Raw genomic sequence first — 10,574 nt, 5'->3', positions numbered from 1 at the left:
CCCATCCCCCATCCAATTCTTTACTATAAAGTTAAAGTGTAGAGGGATTAAGTCAGGTAAAGAGTACCTTCCTTCCTTCCTTTCTTTCTTTCTTTCTTTCTTTCTTCCTTTCTTTCTTCCTTTCTTTCTTCCTTTCTTTCTTTCTTTCTTTCTTTCTTTCTTTCTTTCTTTCTTTCTTTCTTTCTTTCTTTCTTTCTTTCTTTCTTTCTTTCTTTCTTTCGTTGGTTGTGGAGCTTGAACTCAGGGCCTCAGCTCTGTCCCTGAACTTTTTTGCTCAGGATACTGCTCTACTACTTTGATCTGAAGCAACACTTCAGTTTTCTGGTGGTTAATTGAAGATAAGAGTCTCATGGTTTTTTTCTGAGTGGGCTGGCTTCAAATCATGATCCTTAGATCTCAACTTCCTGAGCAGTTAGTTGTACATGCGTGAGCCACAGCTTAAACCTAAGTTTCTTTTTTTTTTTTTTTTTTTTTTTGCTAGCCATGGGGCTTGAACTTAGAGCATAGTTGCTGTCCCTGTCAAAGATAGTGCTGTACCACTTAAGCCATAGCTCCACTTCTAGATAATGTGGTGTTTAACTGTAGATAAAGGTCTCACAGGGACCCAGAGTATGGCCTAGTGGTAGAGTGGTTGCCTAACATGCAACAAGTCCTGTTTTTTTTGTTTTTTGTTTTGTTTTTGTTTTTGCCAGTCCTGGGGCTTAAACTCAGAGCTGAAGCACTGTTCTCAGGTATTCTCAAGGCTAGAGCTCTACCACTTGAGCCACAGCACCATTTCTGGCATTTTTCTATGTATATGTGGTACCGAGGAATCAAACCCGGGTCTTTGTGCATGCTAAGCAACCACTCTACCACTAGGTCAAACTCCCAGCCCTCCCGGGTATCACATACACAGATAAAGGTGGAAGTGGTGCCATGGCTCAAATGGGAGAGCGCTAGCCTTGAGAAAGCTCAAGGACAGTGTCCAGGCCGAGTTCAAGCCTCAGAATCGGCACACACACACACACACACACGAGTCTCATAGACTTTCTTGCCTTGGTCCGGCTTTGAGTTGTGATCCACTGAGGTAGCTAAGGTTATAGATGAGAGCCACCAGAATCTGGCTAGAGTCTCTTTAAGATGTCACTCTCTTGGAATTTTCAGTTCAGCTGTCTGCTACATAGCCTTCTTTGGGAAAGAATGTGGGAGAGGAAGGCACTAGTGGGAGATTGGTTTGGGCATAGATAGAGAACAGAGACAGGGACCAAAAGAAGGTACAAATGGAGATGGGCAAAGAGAGTCAGTCAAGGATGTATGTATGCATGGGGATGGAATCTCAGTGGGAACTTTGTAAGCCTGAGGCCAGCAGTATGATAGGAATCCTGGTTTCTGCATTCCCCTTGAGCCCGCCAGTCTGGCCTCCAGGCTTTAATACAACATAGGCCACTAGGGGGCACCCTAAATCTTAGTACTGCCCCACAACCATGAGGTCATTGGGCTAGACCTGGAAGAAAGGGGTAGCCAAGAGAGAGTCAAGTGAGGCTGGTGAACACAAATCAGCTCCAGCTCTGGCCTCAGTGAAAGAATGACAATACCAAAGGATGATAAGACAAAAGGTTCATACTCAGATCTTGCCAGCCTGATATCCACTCATCCCCCATTACTTGTGACATGGAGTTACCTGTTTCAGTCCACGGTCACTTTCAGTTTCACAGGTATAGAGAGTATGGAGTCAACAAACTTTAGGGTGGGCCAGATTGTGTTCAAATTTTAGCTCCAACAAATAGCTTGGGGTAGGTTTCTTACCTCCCTGAGCTCCAGTCCCCTCATCTGAAGAATGAGGACAAGAAATGTGATCTGAATGAAATGTGATCCTATGGAACAAATACTGATTGGGGAACATCTAATGTAGTAGTGTTTCACATACGGTGGATTTTCAGCTGATGCGCTGACTTAACTGTGAGATTGTAAAGAGACCTGGGAAGCCAGGCACTGATGGCATATGCCTGTAATCCTAGCTATTCAGGAGGCTGAGGTCTGAAGATCATGGGTTGAAACCAGCCAGGCAGGAAAATCCTATGAGATTCTTCTATTCAATTAAACTAATTTCACTAAACTATCAAAAAAGAAAAAAAAAGGGCGGGGGAGCCAGAAATGGCGCTGTTGCTCAAGTAATAGAGTGTTAACCTTGAACAAAAAAACCCTCAAGAACAGTGTCCAGGCCCTGAGTTCAAGCCCCAGGAGCAGTACAAAAAAACAAACAAAAACAGATCTGGGGACTAGCAGGTTATTTTGTTTTCTGGTGCTAGTACTAGGCTTGAACTCTGGGCCTGTGTACCATACCTTAGCTTTTTTGTTCAAGGCAGGTGCTTTTACTATTTGAGTCACAGCTCTATTTCCAGCTCTTTGCTGGTTAACTGGAGGTAAGTTTCCTGTTTGGACTGACTTCAAACCACCATCCTCAGATCTCAGCCTTCTGAGTAGCTAGGGATTATAGGTGTGAGCCTCTGACCGCAGGTTTTTGTTATTTGCCAGTCCTGGGGTTTGAACTTAGGGTCTGGGCACTGTCCTTGAGCTTTCTGAAGGCTAGAGCTCTAGAATGCTGTCACTTGAGCCACAGCATCACTTCTGGCTTTTTCTGTCTTGTGGTACCAAGGAGTTGAACTCAAGGCTTTGGGCATGCTAGGCAAACACTCTACATTCCAGGCTCTCTACTCCAGGTTTTTATATGCAGCTGTGGTCATCAGTGGACTGGCTGCCTAGTGACAAGGATCCAGAGCTGTCCACTTTCCCCCATCTAGGGGTAAAGTGTCACACTATGTATTTATATTCATATATCTATATTTATCTCTCTCTATATATGCTTCCCCCTCCCCCACTTGGAAAATGTCCTAGGCAGAGGACAAGATGAGGACAGCACAAGGATGGGTCCCTAGTTCTCTACCGAGAAGGATGGGAAGTTTTCTTTGGGAGATAGGAAGCCATGACAATCTATATTTTAGAAGCATTTTCTACGGTGGGATGGGATGCAGGCTCTGGAGAGGGAAAGGGTGAAAAGTCAGGGTGCTGTCATTTTTGGCTGATGCCCTCTGTGGAGGGGGCAAGGGTCTGAGTGTTATTTGAGGCCCGAGTGTGTGCAGGGTGGACACAAGGCCCAGGAGACAGGACTCCACCAGTCGGGAGTCTGGGCGGGAAGCTCGGAGGGAGGGTCCGGGGGTCCATGCAGCGGTCGGGAGGCTCTAGACAACGTGGGGAAGAGCAAGCAGAGGGGGAAGAGGAGGACTGGGGGGTCCGCTGGGCTGGACCAGGGAGGTCTGGGGGTGTGGAGGCGGCTGGGCCGTCTTTCCGCACAGTCAGTCTTGGCGTGGCCTCGTCTGGGGTCCCAGGACCGGAAGGAAACAGTGGTGTCCAGTCAAGCATCCCGGCGGGGAGGCCGGTGACCTGCCGGCTCCCTCCCGGATCCGCTCCCCCAGCCCCGCGGGCGTCCGGAAGCCCCCGGCCCGGAAGGGCTCCGCAGTCGAGTCGGGTCTCCACCGGGGCCCGCAGGCGGCGAGGTGGCGGCGGTGACGCGGGAGCTGAGCGGGCGGGGCGGGGCGGGGCCAGAGCGGCCGCGGAGGCCGCGCCACGGAGCATCCAGGAGGAGGCGTCTGGCCGCCGCGAGGTAACCGGCCCGGGGAGCGCGGGGCGGGGGGTGGACGGGAAGCCGGGACCGGGGCCGGGCTGGGGTCGGGCCCAAGCCGCCTCCGGGGGGAGCCGAGCGCTCGGAAGCCGCCGCCGCCGCCTCCGCGGGCCTGGGGTGCTGGATGCGGGCCGGGCCGGCCGCGGGAGGGACGCGGCGGGGAGCGGGGACGCCCGAAAGGCGGGAGACCCGCCGAGGGCGAGCGGGAGCGCGCGGGGAGCGGGCGGGCGGGCGCCGCCTGTCACCCGGCCGGGCGGCGGGGGGAGTTCCCCCTCGGTGAGGGAACCCCTCACGTCGGGTCCCGGGCTTCCCTGGAGGAATGGGAATTTCTAGACGAGTCACCGCGGTGAGAGCACTTGGCAGAGCTTGGTGAAGGCAGCAAGCGGGCGGGCGGGCAGACAAAAGGCAGAAGGGCAGGGCGCCCCGAGGGGGGGCTCCCCGGGCAGGGGGCTCCGGGGGCCCTCGGGGCAGGGGGTCTGGCGTTAGCTTTGCCAAGCCGGGTTCTTTTGTCTTGGCTGTAGTTGGTGTCATTTTCGGATCAGAATGGATCCTGGAGGCGCCCGGCTGTCTGCACTTTGGGGGGCAGGTGTGTTCCAGACAAGCGTCCATTCTGGGGGGTGAGAAACGCATCCCCCCGGAGAGGGGACCCCGCTGTCTCACTTGGAAGTAAAGACGGCACTGCTGTGTTCCTTCAGTTATCCTGCTTCAGAGGAGACCCTGAGAGTGGGGGAGACTGTGGGAGAGAACAGGGTGGGTGTGTGAGGGGCTCCTGAAGGTGGGAGAATTGGGAGGAGGCCATGCCCGTGAAAGAGAGAGGAAGAAAACCGGGCTCTGTGGGAGACTGAAGTGGAGGAGACCACGTGTGTGCGGAAGAGGAGAGGCCGATTGTGGGGGGCTGACTATGTGAGACCCTGGGTGTAGGAGACGCTTCTCTGGGAGGGAAGGTGATTCTGTGGGGGAGACCATCGTGTGGAAAAGGAAGCATCTGCGGTGAGGTTTGCTGGATGTGTGAGATCCTGAGTGAGTGAGGAAGAACACCTGAGGAAGAAAGCCAAGGCTGTGAGGGTGACCCTGAGCCTGGCCAGAGCACATGCACGAAAGAGGAAACTCTCCCTCTGTCTCTCTGTCTCTGTCTCTGTCTCTCTCTCTTTTTTTCCCCCCTGTGGCTTGAACTCTGGGCCTGGGCTCTGTCCCTGAGACTCTGAGTGTCTTTTGCCCAAGGCTAGAGCTTGTACCACTTGAGACACAGCTGCACTGCTGGCTTTTTTGTTTGTTTGTTTGTGTGTTTTTTGGTACTTTAGTGAAGATACGAGTCTCACAGACTTTCCTTCCTGGACTGGCTTCCAACTGTGATCTTCAGATCTTAGCCTCCTGAGTGGTTAGGATTACAGGAATGAGCCACCAGTGTCCAGCTTGCTTCCCTCCCTCCCTCCCTTGCTCCCTTCCTTCCTTCCTTTTTTCTTCTTTCCTTCCTTCCTTCCCTCCCTCCTTCCTTCTTCTCTCTTTTAGGGCTTGAACTCAGAGCCTGGGCACTGCCCCTGAGCTTTTTTGCTCAAGGCTAATGCTCTCTACCTTTGAAGCCACAGCACCACTTCCGGAATCATAAGAACATCAAACACCGGCTTTAGGGACACTGAATATATGTGAGAGACTCTGAGTGCAGAGGGAGACCACATGTGTGAAAGCGGAAAAAGAAAACAAAGGTTTTGAGAGGACTGAGTGTGAAAACAATGAGCAGTGTGAGAGAGAGTGGCCCTGAGTCTGTCCACCATATTGTGTAATGGTCAGTGTTAGTAGGAATTGAAGCTGGATCGACTAGGGAAAATGAGAAATGGCCAGCTTACAGCAAATAGAGGAGGTATTCCTTCGTATACTTCCCTTAAGATTAAGGGAACAAAAGTCATTTTGAAGCAGGATAACTTAAGGAACATAGAAGTGCTATCTTTGCTTCAAAGAGAGACAACAGGATGCATTTCTTCTGAATGCATGCATTTCTCACCCAAGAATTAACAACTGACAGAATGTATGCCTTCCTGTGAAAACTTAAGCCACTTGCTCCAAAATCCAGATAACAGGTCGCCTCCTTGTCCAGGATAAGCTTCTGTTTTATGGCAGGATGCATTCTTACCTGAAAACCCAGAAAGTAACACCAGCTGTGATTACTAAAGACAAAGCACTTATCTTTACATAACTTTGAAACCAGACCCCCTGCCTTTACCCTATAAATACCTCAGCAGCCCAAGAGCTGGGAGTGTCTCTGTGCCCTCCCCACCATGTCACTTTGTGTGTGTGTCTCTGTGTCTCTCCATGTTTGTCTCACTATGTTTTTTTCTCATGTTTCTATTTCCCTACCCTTCTGTTTATTGTTTGTCTGATTGCCTGTTTGTTTATTTACTCAATAAAGCTTTGCCAAGTTTTCTTACCCATTGTGACTTGTCCAGAAATTCTTATTCTGCCATTGAAGTCAAGGACCGTAAGTGAAGAGTTCCTATATTTAAAGGGAAGCTTCACTAAACCTCACCTCCATCTGTTAACATAAACAACATCTTATTTAACAGATGTCTGGGGGAACTTCTCATGAGCAGTGGGCCATGTCATTGATGGCACAGTTAGAAAGAATTCAGGGGCTGGGAATGTGACAGTGGTAGAGTGCTTGCCTAGCATGCATGAAGCCCTGGGTTTGATTTCTCAGTACCACATAAACAGACAAAGCTGGAGGTGGTGCTGTGGCTCAAGTGGTAGTGCTAACCTTGAGCAAAAGAAGCTCAGGGACAGTGCTCAGGACCTGAGTTCAAGGTCCAAGACTAGTGAAAAAAAATCAGTCTCTGCCCTTGACCAAGGGAAAAAATCCCATTGCACCGCCATAGCTGGCTAATGTAACAGCATCATGGCAGAATGCAGCCAGCCATCTGTTATCTTGTTTCTGAGTTGCTGCTCCCCTGTTTGAAGATCTAGGAGCCTTGGATTTAAAGTCTAAAATTGCTTCCTGAGGTCCTTTTCAGCAATTTGTTGAGGTCCTTCAGGAAATTGCCTAGGGGCCTCGAGTATGACCTAGGGGTAGAGGGCCTGCCTAGCATGCCGAAAGCCCTGGGTTGGATTCCTCATCCATATATATAGAAAAAGCCGAAAGTGGTTGCTATGGCTCAAGTGTTAGGGGAAAAACAAAAAGCAGAAAGGTAACAGCCCAGGCTGCCTATATTACTAAGTCCAATTGCGATTGTACATAGATGGCTTTTGCTTCTGACTGAAGTCTCAGACTGTTACATGACTTTTTTTTTTTTTTTTTTTTTTTTTTTTTTGCCAGTCCTGGGCTTGGGCTCAGGGCCTGAGCACTGTCCCTGGATTTTCTCAAGGCTAGGGCTCTACCACTTGAGCCACAGCGCCACTTCTGGCTTTTTGCTACATATGTGGTACCGAGGAATCGAACCCGGGTCTTTATGCATGCGAGGCAAGCACTCTACCACTAGGCCAAACTCCCGACCCCTCAGACTGTTACATGACTTTTTATATTCGCTATTTCTTTCAAGCCTACTTTCCAATATCTCCCTGCCTGTGCCGCCTTCCTTTATTTGCCTGTAGATTTTTTTGGTTTTGGCCAGTTCTGGGGCTTGAACTCAGGGCCTGAGCACTGTCTTTGGGCTTTCCTCAAGGCTTGAGCTCTACCACTTGAGTCATGGCACCAAGTTGACTTTGAACCTTGATCCTCAGATCTCAGCCTCCTGAGTAGAGAGGATTATAGGAATGGGCTATTAGCACTAGGCTTTGAGTGCTTTTCTTTTCTTTTTTTTTTTTTTTTTTTTTTTTTTGAGATAAGGTCTTATGAAGCCTAGGCTGGCCTTAAGTTATACTCAAGCGGTATAAAATTTTAATCAGTCTGTCTTTAAATGTTAGTTGCTTAACATGTAATATAATAACCTACAACAGTATTCTCTCAGTTCTTCCTATTTTTTTTTGTGCTATTGTCAGACATTTTACTTTTACATATGTTACAAACCCCTTAATAGATCACAACTATTTTTTTGCTTTAAACATCAGTATATTTTTAAGCAATTAAATATACATGTTTTATTTTTACCTGATATCATTTGATATTGTCCTATATCTCTAACATATTGTGTCCTATTTTTACTTTGGCTTTGTTCTCTCTCTCTCTCTTTTTTTTGTTGTTGTTGTTGGTTGTGGTGGTCCTGGGACTTGAACTCTGGGCCTGGGCGCTGTCCCTGAGCTCTTCAGCTCAAGGCTACCACCCTACCCCTTAAGCCACAGGGCCACTGCTTGTTTTCTGGTAGTTAATTGGAGATAAAGAGTCCCACAGACTTTAGTGCCCAGGCTGGCTTTGAACCTGGATCCTCAGATCTTGGCCTCCTGAGTAGCTAGGGTTATTGGTGTAAGCTGCTGTATCTGGCTCCATTTTCTTATGTTAAAATTCCACATTTATTCTCGCTTATCTGACTTTAATGTACTAATTAGAGTTACTTTATTTTTAATTTTTGGAGTTTCCTGGGATTGAAAAAGAACATGAAGGTCTTGTTATGCTGCTTAGGCTGGCTTCGAACTCCTGGCTCAAGCAAATCTTCCACTTCAGCCTTGCAAGTACCTGGGACTGCAAGTGTGTACATCACAGTTCTTGACTCTTCATTTTGTTATTTTCTTTTTTCACCAGTCCTAGGGTTTGACCTTGGGGCCTGAACACTGTCCTTGGGCTTTCTCAAGGCCAGTGTTCTACCACTTGAGCCACAGCACCACTTCTGGCTTTTCTATGTATGTGATACCAAGGAATTGAACCTGGGCCTTTGTGCATGCTAGGCAAGCACTCCACCACTAGGCCAAACTCCTGGCCCATTTTGTTGTTTTCTGTTGCCCATGTTTGACATTTTTAATCTGGACCATCTCTAAATCTGGTTCTGTTGATTACCTTGCCTCTTAATAATCGACAGTTTTCTTTTTTTTTCTTCTCTGTGTTGTTTATAATTTGTCATTGATTGGTAGACATTGTCTGTAGAACGGAAGACTGAACTATGTATTTATACTAGGGAATGATTACACCTTTCCTTCCATTAGGTTGTTGGTAAGGGAGTTTGAGCCCAGGAAAAGAGGTGTGTTTGGGTTTTGTTGTTGCTATGGTTACCTTAGGTAAATCTTACTTCAGATCTCTCTGGTGGTTCCTTCACAACCCTCTTGGGGTTAGGGTTTCTTTGCTTTGGTAAGGGGAAGGTTTTTTTCTCAGTGTTTATACTCTGTCCTGAGCTTTAGCTCTTTTCCATGAGCGACTGGTCTACAGCGCTGTGGCACACTGCCATTGGTTATTCCTGGATTCTTGCCAACATGGTGGTGGGAACTGAGAAGTTCTCTGTTGTCAGGTTCAGCCTCAGTCTCAGGGTGTTTTCTTGAGTTTTTAGGGTAGAACTTTCTGGGTGATTCTCTCTCCTATATGTAGAATACCTCTAATGGTTTTGACCAGAATTTCCTGTCTCTCCACCCTCCCAAGCATAAAGGGTTTGTCCAGTTTTCTTGGTTGTTGTTTTCTTTTTCCTGTTTCAGTGACAGAATTTGCTGACATTTTATCAGGGGTTTATAATATGTTGTCCATTGGAGGAGAAGGGTGTGGCTGGGCATTTGCATTTTCCCTCTCCAGGCCCAGCACTATTGAGAAAGATTTTTCTTCTTGTTTCCTGCCCAGGGTTTCTTATGAGCAACTATTGAGTCTGTGGAGAAAAACCTCAGTGGCTGTGACTTTTGCTAACCTGCTTCTGACCTTTAGTAGCTCATTAAAATCACACTTGAATTCTTACCTACCTTTTCCCTTGCATTTCTTTCTCCTTGAAGATGCCAGTGTTTGCTTTTCTCTCTTTTCTTTTTGCTTATACTAGGGTGTGGCCTCAGAGCCTCATGGTTACTGGACTTGTTTTGTTGGCACTCTACTATTTGAGTCATACCACTAGCTTGGTTTTTTGCTACTTATTTTGGAAATGGAGTTTGTGGATTTTTCTGTCCCCACCTGGTTTTGAACCTCAATTCTTGGGCTCTCCTCCCCAATGAATGACTTGGATTACTGGCATGAACCAGTATTTTATACTGGGTTTGATCCTCCAGTGAAATGAACTTTTTTTTTTTTTGTTTTTTTGCCAGTCCTGGGCTTGAGCTCAGGGCCTGAGTGCTGTCCTTGGACTTTCTCAAGGCTAGAGCTCTACCACTTGAGCCTCAGCATCACTTCCGGCTTTTTTCTATGTATGTGGTACTGAGGAATTGAACCCGGGTCCTCATGCATGCTAGGCAAGCACTTTAACCACTAGGCCAAACTCCCGGCCCTTAAAACGAACTTTTTACTCTTCTCTTTCTTTGTCCCTTCCTTGGCTTTCAGAATTTGTCTCTCAGCAATATTATGATAAGGAAAACTTCACATTTTATCCTAGTTTCATATTGTCCAATTTGGTACAAATAACCAGTGAAACCAGGAGGAGCTGAAGGGCAGAGAAAGGTGTGTCTTAACTAGCTGTGATCCCATGTCTTTCTAGAAGTACATGGTCCACTTTTCTGTGTTTCCAGCACAGAGTCTGATACAATGTAAGTGCTTGGCACCTAGCTCTGCTTGTGCAGTTTAGATATAGAGGAAAAGTGAGGGATGGCTTTGGGGTTGTGTGGCCAAGCAATCCTGGGATCTGGCCTTAGGGAGCTTGCTGGTGTTATATCACAACACTGTTCTCATTAGCAAAGTGATGGGGACTTTAATTACTTTAGTCAAGGGTTTGCTTCTAATGATAACTTCCTTATCAAATAAGGACAAGAACTCTCAGTTGCTCTTTCTTGTGTGTGACTCCTGAGCTGAAGGAGGAATTCTTCCTAAACTAGCAAGAACCTTGTTTCTCATACAGGAGAAACAAGGAACTGAGATTCTGGACAGGAAGTCTTTGTGTCT

The sequence above is a fragment of the Megascapheus bottae genome, chromosome 24, assembly GCF_031878675.1.
Source record: "Megascapheus bottae isolate mThoBot1 chromosome 24, mThoBot2.hap1, whole genome shotgun sequence".
In the NCBI taxonomy this organism is placed as follows: domain Eukaryota; kingdom Metazoa; phylum Chordata; class Mammalia; order Rodentia; family Geomyidae; genus Megascapheus; species Megascapheus bottae.
Note: the sequence above shows the minus strand (reverse complement) of the source record.